This window comes from Pelecanus crispus, chromosome 2, assembly GCF_030463565.1.
Source record: "Pelecanus crispus isolate bPelCri1 chromosome 2, bPelCri1.pri, whole genome shotgun sequence".
NCBI classification, from domain to species: Eukaryota; Metazoa; Chordata; class Aves; order Pelecaniformes; family Pelecanidae; genus Pelecanus; species Pelecanus crispus.
Genome location: NC_134644.1, coordinates 131,999,805 through 132,013,147, shown reverse-complemented (window position 1 = coordinate 132,013,147; position 13,343 = coordinate 131,999,805). Strand labels below are relative to the sequence as shown.

The window sequence follows — 13,343 nt, the reverse complement described above, 5'->3', positions numbered from 1 at the left end:
CAATAGTCTTTTGCAGATGTGATCTCTTGCTTTGAGATGTGCCTGTAATTCAAACCCATTGCTACACTGTAAACAGAACTCAAAGATCATGAAATTATCACAACATGTCAATGAAAACATGATGGAGGACAGCAAATTCACAGCCAGCAAGCCCTGATGAAGGTTTTGAGGTGGCCTCATAGAAAGTATACCACTTCTCCTTTGGGTTTATCTTCTGTTTTCAGTGTGTTTAATAAAAGGGGGAGTAGATCATTAGTGCATATTAGCTTTCATTTTCTCAAATTCAGGTAACCATATCCCCATGGAATAAATCAATTATTGTAAACCTTACCTGGTTTTATACATTCTACAATCTGTTTTCAGCATGGATTAAGATAGTTATGACTAAATTAGTGCAGAAAGACTTCTGTGTCAATGGATCCTAACTCTGTACTAGCCTGGTCATTTTGTAACTCCTATTACTTTGCACCATGCTGCATTTACCATCCTGCTCCATTGGTCAGAGGGCTTCTTCATCTGCTGTCACTTCCATATTTAAATGCTGACACATACTCATGACCAAAATTGCAACTTAAACATAGCATTCTTGTTATAATAGCATCATATTATGCCTTGGGCATCTGTCTAACACACTGAATTTCACAAAAGAAAAACAGATTTTTTTTTTTTTCACCCTCTTCAAACACCAGCATATAATTCAGTTGCAAAAAGAGTTAGTTCTCCAGCAGACTGTTTTGTGTTTCATTAGCTGTACGGCATTAGATATACACAGAGGAACCCTCCTGAAACACAGGCCATTGTACTGGGGTATGTAACATTGGTTTTAAGAACTCTAAGCTCGGATGAAAATTTGGGGTTAAATCATTCATGCTGATGTGGGCTAACACTCTTACTCAGAGTCCAGTTCCTCCTGGAAGTTTGCAAACATTGAACAAGTTTTCTTAAGTCACAAGAGGAAGTTGCAAGAGTTCTTGAAAAAAATCAGACAGTGTCAAATCCAGTGCCCGTAAATTACAGCAGCAGAAATGAAGTTTTGTGCTATTTAATCTTTACAGGGATACTGGAAGAACATTTAGCACTAACTGTGTAAGTATTCCTGTGAGGAACCACCTTGCCTTGTTCTCACTGACATAAGTAGCAGAACCTCCCTTAACTTCAAGGATTTAAGATTGTACTCCAGGTTCTGGCACTTCACAGAGGTCTATTTATAACTCGTTTATTTTACTTAATTTTAAACTCTGTGTTAATTATGTTCCTTTGAAGGCATGCATTTAAACCAGGCACGTTGCAGTTGATTTCTCACGCAGCTTAGTAAACTGTTCTAAGCAACTGTTGCAATTTGGGATACATGCGGGGACCCTAAAGGATGCTGTCTGAACCAACAGTTTGCTGCAAATATGGTAAATAGAACTGAGAGCTGTATCATGAGCAATTTTTGGAGGTTTTTAGATGAAGTCACTGAGATCAGGGTTTTTTGAATAAATATGAGTACACTCTGCATAAGCCTACCAAACATATCCTGAAGGCCTGCGAATTGCTGCTGATTCAGGTCTGAAAGGCTGGCATGTAAAGACAGAAGCACACTTTTAGTTAAAATCTTGTGCAGCTACATGCTCAAGCTGGGGTGACAGTAACAGTGCAAAAAGAAATATGTGACTGAATGAACATGGAGTAAGAATTCACATCCAAGTTTCTAAGCATGCTTTTCACATTTGTTGCACACACGAGCATGAACAAGAAGTTTCTCTAAAGTTAACCAAAATTAAAAATATTTTACACTCTTTCCATTTTCAGAGAGGAGTGAGAGTGGGAATCTGGAAACTCTCTTTTGAGGGAGGGTTGTGAATCACTGGTGTGATGGTTCACTTGATTGTTCCTGCTTCAAACGTCCTAAGAACTGGAAGCTGTGGATGTTAAACACATCATGCAGATGATCTTTCCCAAGGGCAAGAATGAATACAGAGTTCCCCAAATCACTGGGGCAGCAGTTATGCAAGAATATTAACTTGATTACAGTTCTTTTATATTTCAGAGAAATTATTCTACACTAAATAAAAGTTCTGAGTGGGGGACTGACTTGAAGAAGCACATTGCAATTTGCTCAATATGTTAATTTATTTCATTTTCAGAAACCGATTAATACTTTGACTGCTGCTACAATTTTTATTTTGCCTTGACATTTCTTGTTTTCTCTCTCTATAAGCAACCAACATTGCTGTGTTCACAATGTATCGTTACTGGATCGCACAGCATTTAGTGTTTTCTGTTGTTTCTAGTCCTGCTTAATGGTCAAGAGCCTTGCAATTGGTAGCAGATGAAGACCTAGCAGTTACAACCATAGCCAGTTCCACTGAACCAGGCTCTGATCCTGTAAGTGACTGCACGCAACTTGCAGGAGCTCTACAGACCTTGAGAGACTCAGGCCGGGATTTTCTAAACAAAGTGCAGGACACGGACCTTAATGAGTAGGACAGCGTGCATGTAAACTGGAGGTCCATGACAAGAATTATTTTCACATTCATACTGCAGACTGCAAGAATTTTACAGCACTCTTATTATGACCACACTGGCTGCTCGTTGAAGTTCATAATCTTTGTAACTTCAAATATAAAATATATAGCTCATAGGCAGGCCATGTGATCACACTGTACCTAACAAAAACATCTTGGACTGTGCACAAGCCCCATTGTTTATACGTGACTTTAGCGCTCACAGCCCACGCAGCTAACTTTCCAACCAAGAAATAAGAATAAATCAGTGTTCACAATGGTTACCCGAGTTTATTTCAGGAGAACTGTAATGAGCGCACAATGAACTTACATTTAAATTCCATAGAATTAAGCATTGTTCAAAGAAGATGCTTTAAAAACCAGTAAGACTGCTTCATTGTTAGGCATGCACTGGAAGTTCTCAGGACAACACACACTGTATGAGAAAAGGTGTAGGAGAGGAGGCTGAAACCCCTGAGAAGTCAGAATTGGGGTTAATGCTGAGAAATAAGCATTAAAAGAGGGAAGACTGCAGAAGCAGAGAGATAAAAGGAGAAAAACCAATCAAATAAGAATGCAAAGAATGATAACTAATGGGGTAGAGACAATTACAGTCCCTAGGAAAGCACATAATCAGTATGACAAGATACAAAACATGTAATAAACACAATATAGTCACATCACTGAAACTGTATTCTATGCTCAAAGGAGAAATTACTTTCCCGTGTCATACCATACCAAGCATCCTGATGTTTTTTGCTTTTATTGCAGGAGCAAGGAAAAAGACTCTTCACCCCTCTAAACCTAGCAGAAGACTGCCGTTGTACATAGTCAAATACATTACAGAAGAGAATACTGTTCTGATCTCCAATTCAAATAAGCTATTCAAATGCTGAATTTTGCATTTTCTGACATTTGTATCCAACGCCCTCAGACTTGCTCAAATGCCTCACTGAGAGCAGAAACATCTCACCTGAAGCACCTTTTTCCCACTTGTTCACTCTGCCAACCAAATCTCTTTTCTCCTGGTGCTGGCTCTGCTGAAGATGGTTCTTCAAAACTTGCACTGCCTTCCCAAAGCTAAATTTCTTAAGTTTCACTTTCTGTGGGGACAGAGCATACGGGGCATGTCGACACTGAAGAGCACAGCACAGAAATCCCGGAACAAGAGCTGTTGCCTTAGCACCACACCCCCACAATACCAAGCCTTGGTTTCTTCTTCACAGGCCAGCACACATGCCAATAAATCCACGCTCTGCTTTCCTAAACCAGGTGGATTTACAAGGAGAGTCAACGCTGGCTCAAAAACCTTTTATATGTGTCACTACACAGCACAGAAAAACCTCTTGCATACCACAGAAATGAAACTTGACCAGAGAAGGTCAAAGCAACATCGCAGAATGGCAGACAAAGCGGTAGCAGACAATCCATGCCAACCATCTTCAAGATACAAACTAACCCGTTTCAAGTCAAGGCTGAGGTCACTATTTTAAATCAGATGTGGTAAACAGTAGTAGTTGGTTCTAAAGACAGATCACACCTATGCATAATACATGCCCTAGATAGAGTCTTGCTGGCCATCTATAGAAGTACAAAGCCGCTCTTTAAGGAGGCACAGGCTTCTTAAAACACTGTGAAGACCATGTCAGTACTGCTCCCTTGGTCTTCACACCTCTTCAGGAGGCTGGGGATACATATTTCTGGGCACATATTCCCTGATAAGGTAGCACAAGTAGATTACAAATTATAATTAGATTGTGAAAGGTGCTGAGACTTATTTTTCTGGCAGGGGGGAAAAGAAAAGTTGCTGCACAGAGATCTAACTCAAGAGATGAAACAAACAGCTCATACCACTGACAGTCCTGAAGACAAAGCTGGAGAGAAAGAAACAACAGAATGATGTTGGGCAAATAAAAGAATGATCAGAAAAGAAAAAAGGAAATAGTAGTAGGAAGGGAGTACTGCTACAGCAGGATAAAGACTGAAACATGGCTTTTTCCAGGAAGTTGACAAGAAAAAGCCCCAAACAACCAGCACATTATTACTAATGAAGACATTTGAAGCAGTGACCTCAAGACTTTTTCAGACACACTGGTAAACATCATGGCAGAGGCATGCGAACTGCTACCAAGGAATTTAGTGGGACATTTTCAGAAGAGGCAGGCACTCCTGGTCAGGCAGTCCTGCTGTCCACCACCTGCCTAGCAGAAACCATCAATCAGGCCACCTACAGCCCAAGAGAAACTGGCTTTGCATTCACCTCAATATGGCCCGGTGCTTCTCCACTGGTGCCAGGACAGCTGCCGCAATCTCTCTCACAGCCGGTGCAAGTACAGCTGGAAATCAGTGACAGAGCAAAGACCTCACAAGACAGAAAAAGGAAGACGAAGTGCCATGCCAGCAATACCAGGGGAGTTGCTTAAAAGGCAAGTTTTCCCACACCCCTCATGGGCTGCAATGCTTCTTTCTAGCCTTTGCATAGTTTAGCAGATCTTTTGCAATGGTAGGTCTGTAGTTACAAAAATGTACTTTGAATCCTATTTGCATGCTCTGCTACGCCATAATGACACATTCAAATGACTGTTGCAATGTATTTCAAACCAGTTGAACCTAGAACATCCAACATAGGATTTCCTCTTTCTCCTGCCCATCCCCTTCCTGTGTGTTTACGAAAAACTTTCACTTCCTCAGTGGAGCTGGCACCAGCTCTGGCGATCGCTTAACTCTGTTCTCCAGCTCTCGTCCGCTCACACCTGTATCACAGCTATCCTAAGACATTCAGCACTTACAAGGGTTTTAGAAATCCCATCAAGACACATGGTAAGGCTGGGGTTGTCCTGGAGAAAACCATTTTCTGTCCACCGGATCTAATGAATGTAAGCCTCATGATGCTGGCGAGGGATACTCAAGCAGGCAATTTCAATAAATGCAATAGATGCATTACTATCCAGGTCTTTTCCTACTCAGTTGATACTACTGGGAAATATTTTCTTTGTCTGAATAGAGTAGAACTTAGTCATAGGTCAGACCTACTGGTTTATAAATACATTATAATTATGTCGGAATTCACTCAAACATACTCTACCTTTTAATACTAATTTTGTTCTGATCCCCTAGTACAGTCATACATGGAAAGAACCAACCTGCTCAGCAGCCAAATATACTTCTGCACTAACTCCTGTAATACCATATTGTTTCAGTTTATGCCCAAGAAAAAGCTTGAATAAGATTTCATCAAAAAATTGATCAAACAGGTTTGTATACATCTATCTGCACAAACTAATAAAGGAAACATGAAAAGCAAAGCAATATATTATAGATGCCACATCAGAAAGCCCACCTAACGGACTGTGTTTTTGTTGACGAACTTCCTGAAAGTGCTTTCTGTTAAACCAAGAGAGAAGTGGTTAAGAACACATCCCAGAGTGAGTCCATTCCCTCCAAACTTTTACCATGTCCAGACTGCCAGTAGCCCTCTAAAATAGAGAAAACTGCAGAAAACACCATTCCAGAAGAGTAGCTGCATCCCATACTTCAACCCCTGTGGTGAGCGATCACATTTTTCCAGTTTAAGATTGCACAATTTGCTATCACAGGCACATTCAAGAAATGGTTTGGTCAGAAGAAAATGTGCACAGTAAAAAGCAGGCCTTTGCAAATTAAAGTAGCAAATTCTACAACATATCAACCACAATTTAGACAGGAAGAAGTAGCCTCAAGACGCAGCAGAGACCATAAAGGAAGAAGGACACATTGTTCAGACTGTTTATCATTTGAGTCCTTTGAACTGAAGAAGCAAGATAGTATGCTGCGCAAACACAGGAACCAATTGTAGATACTTAAGATGCCAGCAGTTTGAAAAAGATAAGGGATAGCAAATACTGGCCTGAATGGTGCTAGTCTACCCTTTTTCCCCCAGGGAAATGAGATCTACCCATTCCCCCCTTCACCTTTCCCTGGTCTCCAACTCCTTCTCTCCCCAGCGAAGTGTCACTGTCAAAATACCATCTCTCTTCTGATGTTTGCCTGACAAAAATAACTAACCTATTTACCTCTATGAGTAGTTCTTTAGGGCACACAACAAATACAAGTATCTCACAAATATTTGGAGGAAATGCTTCCAGCAGAAGATGAATTCTGCCTTTGCATTTTGTTCCATGAATCCACATTTTCAGGAAAGATGCCGAACATGACCATGAACCATTCAGCCTCGGAAATTACAGCATTTAATGACAACGTCAACAGGAAACGTATCTGAATCAGGCAAACATAAGTATGAAAGCGCAGACCTTTTCATCCTTCCCTCATGGACAATTAAGTTTAAACTAGGAACAGTCACACTAAGGACAGTTACACTGTATTTGCCTTTGCTGATTTCTTTGAGAAGGTAACATTACTGTTTACAGTATGACAGTCTCTTCCTTGTATGCTTCACTAAAGACTGTTTTCATATTAATGTAATTTTACATTTTTTATCGACATAGTTTCCTGTGGTGTGGCTCAGCATGTCTGGAAGCCTTTCTCTCTATACCTTCTCTAGCACTCCTACACTCTCATGAATGAGGGGACACAAATAAGTGGGAGAAATAGGAAGTGGGAATATGATCAGTAGGAGAAAAATCCTAATTCTCAGCTGGGCAACTGGTTCTTCTACAGAATGAAGCTGTTCTTAGACACAGGAATCCTATAGGGGTAAAATAACAATAAATACTACTTAACAGTCATGTGGTTTGGTGTGATTATTTCCACACTCGGCTCCATAGCTTCAGAAGGAAGTATCACCTACTGCACACAAAGCTTGCACAACCCTCAGGATCTCCAGGCAACGGATTCTCCTCCCATCCCTTGCATTAGCACGTGACAGCTCACATCCTTCAGGGATCACTAGTGCCGCAGAAATACATCTCTGTGTACAGCCATGCTACCAGAGCAGAGTGCTAGAAATCCTAGTCTATACCTAATGCCCACCCCCTGCCTTTATTTATTTGTTTATTCCTCATCTGCTTGTTTTCTGTGTTCATTCAGTTCTGCAAAGGGCTCCCTGAACCTCAAGAGTAAAACTGGCTCTACAGTTCCCTGGACACAAGAAATAAAGTCACTCAGTCACTCAGAATATGCACATATGGAAAGGAGGAAAGACCTCACCCCCTCCCCAGATCACCTAGCCCTTTGAGAAAAATAAAAATTGGTTCATGGTCAACATGTTTCCATCCAAAAACCTCAAAGATGCCCATTAAGATTCCAAATAACATGCAAAGTACAGATAGGAAAACATCTCCTTTTTGCGACAGAAATGGAATCACATCTGAGATTAAATACTGCAGTTCTTAAACTTTCCTGAATAGCTACAGAAAGCTCAAATGTTGCTCTCTGATGTGCACAAGAAGGGCCAGATGTAGCATCTCTGGTCTTGTGAGCTGCCCCGCTGAAGATCAGCTACTAAGCTGAGCCAGGAGGACCTTGGACCTTTCTCATTGCCCGTTTTAGGAATAGCTTCCCACAACACTTGCTGTTCTGTGATGCCATTTATCTTACAAGCGCCAACAAGGCCATAGGAAGATAGCTCGCTTCAATTACATACATAAAATGGGGGGGGAAAGTATTATGAAAGAGTTATTTATACATTCACAAATACCTACATATTCATAAATGCATGAAAGAAAACATTTCACATTTATGGAAACGCCCTTGAAAGGGTAACATTAAGAACCGGAATATTAAACATCTTAAAGGCAATGGTGTTTAACTTTGTGTGCGCAAGTTTTGTAATTAATTGCATTGTCAGAAAAAGTCATTGTGCAATTCCACTGGTCAAGGGACTTATAAGGAAAGGCCTAAGTCATACCTTGTCCTCTGTATATTTATGTAGGGAAAAAAACCCATTTACTCAAAAACCTGCAGAAATGCAGAATAACTTCAAGTCAGCCAGCTACTGTACAAACAAAGATGATTGTTCTACACTATTACAGTTAAAAAAATATATATCTCAAGAGCACACAATTAAAATAGATCTTTACGTTATTAAATCAAGAATTCTTTTCTAACTAGTCTGTAGCTCACAAAGCTGAAATGGAGAAAGAAAAAAGCTATAAATCTCAGAAGAGATCCATAGAATGAGACATCTGTTGATCTCAGAGTTCATTAGTTTCAATCCTTGCCCAAGATTTCATAACATCCTATTAACAGTTTCTACACAGTATCTAGCCGATTTCTATCTAGCCTGTTGCCACTCTTTCAGAGAAAACTATTTGATTTTTCTCATCCATACTTTCAGTGCTGTTGATGGTACGTATTATAAAGATACAAAGTCCCAACACATAAAAGATAAGTAACACTTACTCTGCATTCAATACTGGGTTGGAAACAACTCACACAAACACAATTTGACTATCCCTTCAGTAAAACTAAGCTGCATTTTCCCAACGTAGCTTTGCAATTTCCCAACAAAAATCTTCCTCTTTTTTTTTTTTTTTTTTTTTAATTAACTCTTTAGTGATACTATAATGACTGCAGCCATCTACCTGGCACTCATACTTTACAGATACTTGCAACTAACATTAAGATTTTTAAATTACAAAAGTCTTCCAGGTACTTTATGGGATCAAGCTAAAAAATGTAATTTCCAATTTGTATTACAATGAGCTAAAATACGTTAAGACTGGTCAGACTGTTTCTTTTTTTCAAAGGTGGGAACGAAAGGCAAGAGATGGGATATTGATTTGGGGTTTCAGATGAAACAACAGAATAAGAACTCAAACTTTGTGCTTCCCGTGTATATCCACAGTAATGTGATCTGGCTAAACAAGTTTTAAGTGTTAGCCTGTTCGGTCTTTAGTGCCAACAGAGGGGAGCGGAGCAGCAAGATGAGTTCTTGCAAACCCATTCACTGCAAACGCATAAAAGATGCACTTTCCACAGAAACTCTAAACTGCTTTGCTGAAGGTACAGCATCAACTAGGGAGATCTAGCCTGACTTTCCTAAATTAAAATTGGAAGGAGAAAGCCCCTCCCGATCACTCCTTAGGCGTACAGTCCCATTACAAAAGTAGCCCGCAGGAAACACCATGCACCAAACATCGCAATACCATTTTCTCATCTTTCTTTCAAGCTAAAGCCCATTTGAACATACAGTTAAGAGGAAGCAGCTTTAACTTGGAAGACGATCCGGGAATTACTCTCCTAGAAAAAGAGCAGTGTAAGAAGGAATACCCAGAGGCCACATTAGCTCTCCTAGGTCAAGGCTATCGCCTTGGCTTGAAACACCGACTGCAGCCTTTGATCAGCTAATTTTACACGCCTTCCGGCACGAAACAGCCAGAAGGCACCCGAGCCCTCAAGATCATAGCAGAAGCAAAGCAGCAAGAGGTAAAACGTGCTTCTGAGAATTTTTTTTTTTTTTTTTTTACCCCCCCCAAATGCCGTATTTCCCTGATAGACCCCATCCAGTCCTACCGGGAAGGTCAGCCGGCGGCAGCACCTCCTCCGGGAGGCAGAGGCGAGGGCAAGCCGCCCCAGAAAGCACCTTGTACCCGGGGTGCCGTGCCGTGCCGTGCCGGGGCACGGAGGCAGCCCGGCCGGCACCCCCCGCTCCCCCCCGCTGCACCCCCGCGGGAGAAGGCGGGAGAGCCGGGGCTGCCTGCGTCCGGCGGGGCGAGGGGCGAAGGCACTTACTTTGCCGGGTGCGAAAGTTGCGCGGCAGCGAGCGAACTCCACGGTTAGCGCCGGGGCGCCGAGAGGGGTGTCCCGGGGGCGGCCGCGGGGCGCGGCGCCGCTGTCCCGCCGGCCCGGAGCGGGGGGCAGCCGGCGGAGGAGCCTCGCACGGCCGCCGGCGGCTTGGCTGGCAGCCCCTGGGCTTTGCTTCCTGGTGCCGGGTTAGATTTGCATGCGGGGCTGGCGGGGGCGAGCGGCAGAGGGGAAGGCCGGCGGCGGGCGGCGGGCGGCGGGCGGCCCCTGCCAGCGGCCCCGGCGGCTCCGGGCGGGCGGGCGCAGCTCCGCCGGCTGGACGGCGGCCGCGGGCCGAGCGGAGGGCGGCTGCGGCGGGGGCGAGGTGGGGCAGGAGCTGCGGAAGGGGTGTGGGGGGTACGGCTCTGCCGGGCCGCCCCTGGGCCGGCGGAGCTGCTGCGCTCAAGGAGCGGGTGCCCCGCCGCAAGCTTCGCCAGGCTCCATTAAAAGCTCTGACTAAATAAACCCGCCCGTTAGTCTGAGAGGCAGACGAGACAGGGCTGTCTTGTTCCACCAACAGCATTAAAAACCATCGTGAACTCCTCCAGAGCTCAACTACAGCATCTTCTCAGGTCTGTTGGAGGCTGGGTTGGCGGAAAACAAAGAACAAGTAAGGTTATCTTTTCATTTATTTTCTTTTTTTAAGAATTTTTTACTAGCCTGTTGAGAAGTGCGATAGGATCTCATAGGTCAGCAAAACAGGAAATACGAATGCGTGGACACAGCACCCAGAGGATGCAGCTGAAAAGCTCTACGAGAACTGGAGTCAAGGTGTCGTATGTGTACTGCCAGACCACCTGGACGAGTTCGGGTCATGGAGATTTCAAAGGCAGAATTAAAAAAAAAAAGAGACATTTAAGGTTTCCACATAAAGTGTTGAAGACAGCGGAACGAGTTTGGGGAACAGTCAGAGTGGCACAAGATGCTCAAAGGTATCTCTGTACCCTTTCTTGAAGTCCACCAACAAGGCCTAACAAACTGTGAGTTGGAGCAGACCGAGGAGCTGGCGAGGACTCCCAGCAGACCATCCAAATAGCCAGAAATGGCTCAATGCAGCTCACGCCCTATGGATTTAACAGAAGAACCTGATTCATGTCAGTAGGACTTACAGATCTTTGGCACTGATGTAAAGGCCTGCCACACAAGGTCACGTGCAACTGGCACAATCATTTTGCTGCAGTATGAGCTACAGAACTGCAATTCTGTCTCGAGGCTTTGACTCCAGCACACAGGCCACTACCTGCTTCCCGCAGTAGACTCGGTCTGTAGAAGCAGTCAGACCATAATCTGCCACATTTCTAAATCAGTCCCAGCTGTCCCTGGGCATCTGTAGACCTCTGAGAAGCGGAGGGCAAAAGTTGCTTGTCTTCTTTGAATTATATCATCAGTGATTCAAATAATGTCATGAAGATGCTCAGTATAAGCCCAGCCTCTAAAAATATTGTAGGGTGACACAGTAAGGAATTCCTTCAAGTTCTATTAATAAAAAGTTGGTAAATGTTTTCTCCCTTCCCCCAACTTACATACAGGTGTTAGAAAGCATAAGCAGGGAAGGAACTCTCTCTCTCTCATTATATATTCACCAAGAGGGAAAAAAAGCTGGTTCCAGCCTCCCTGTGTCTCTAGATCTGCTGTTTGTCACATGTTTCAAATGTCTTTGCGCATAGATCAAGAAAGAAACTTCAAGCCTGTCACTGAAGTGGAAGTCCTTGTACGAAGGACTGAGAGCCACATTAGCCAGCTAGCGTTCATGCTCAGCAATCGATTTTCTGCTTTGGGCCAGCTTGACTCCCAGACCACGTCTCTACTGCTGAATTAAGCATGGCTGCAAGACAGTGCTCCAGTACTGAGGCCAGCTGGTGCTGTCAGGGTCCACGTCCATGCTGTTAAATTCTCTTGGCATCCAGAACACGAGGACTACACCCAACTGGTGTTTGAGTAGTCCCTGGCCCAGGCTAACTTCCAGATCAGCTCTGGAAATTTTGGGAGTGGTAAGTGGCCTGGGCCGGGGATCAGTTCAGCAATTTGTCAGTAGACTCAGAGGAATGCCCAGGAAAGTTTCCTTGGGCACTGTTAATTACTGGCCTATACGTAGCCCTATAGACTCCAGACCAGTCCAGCTACACACCTGTGTAGCTAGCTGCTGGTCATTGCTTGGATTACGTCTGAGAGTATGAAGCGGCACAAACTGTAGGGGACAGTGGCTCTGGGCAGTAAATCAAACTTTGTCATGGACAATGAAAACAGACAGCAGGCTTCACTCTATGTTTTTATATATTCCTTAATCTCATTGTTGCTGAGCACTTTCTACAGTGTGCTTGAACCCAAAAGCAGAGCAGTAATAGAAGAATACTGGTTAGTCATGAAAGTGTAAGGGGCACAGCCACAGCAGTAATTTGAGAGAGATCCCAAGGAATGCTTGCATTCATTCAATTAAAAAAAAAAAAAGCAGGGAAAAGATCACTTTGTTCAAAAATAGGTTTATAAGGATTTAAATTCTCCATAGAAGAACAAGGAAAGAGAGAGCAAAGATACTGGTAAAACTAAATCATTAAGATATCTGGCTTTTTTTGCATGAGTCAATGTTTTGGAAACTCGTTCTCAATTTGTTGACACAGTAAAATGTCTTTTCTCTAGAAATTCCAGCATTTACATGGTCACTGCTTGCATTGTTTTTCTGTATTTTATTTCTTCCTCAAGGGATTATCATTAAGTAGCTAAAGTCCAGATTGTTAACCGGCTTTGTAATAATGTAGCAATTTTTTAACAAGTAGTGAAGGGTGGATTATAAAAAATGAGATTCAAGTCACATGCTCGTTCTTCACACAATGTTGTTGGAGAAAAAAACCCAACCCCCTCCCCCCCGAAAATAAAAGCATTATGTTTTGGCATTCATTTTGCATTGCTTCCTTTCTTATAGTAACCTATGATTTTAGAGAAAGCTATATTGACCTATGTAAGAAGAATATTTACAAATTTTATTCTAAGAAATGTGCTTTTCATGTGATAAAGACTGTTTGCTTTTGTTTGTTCAAAGAGAAAGAATATAGGAAAGAAATGTGACTTTCAAGTATGAAGCAAGAAGTTAATACACCCATATGTGTAGATATTCATTGGTTCCTGTTCTTGTTT

The 13,343-nt window shown here is 42.8% G+C and overlaps 1 protein-coding gene across 2 annotated transcripts in view; it reads right to left on the bottom strand.

Annotated features, from left to right (window-relative positions):
- The window catches only part of LYN (LYN proto-oncogene, Src family tyrosine kinase), a 56,341-nt gene extending 46,165 nt beyond the window's left edge, over positions 1 to 10,176 (bottom strand). For both annotated transcript variants that reach the window (XM_075705914.1, XM_075705912.1), the window contains exon 1: positions 10,161 to 10,176. The gene's annotated coding sequence lies outside the window, so the exon portion shown is untranslated. The remainder of the gene's footprint in view (positions 1 to 10,160) is intronic.
- Between the last annotated feature and the right edge of the window lie 3,167 nt (positions 10,177 to 13,343).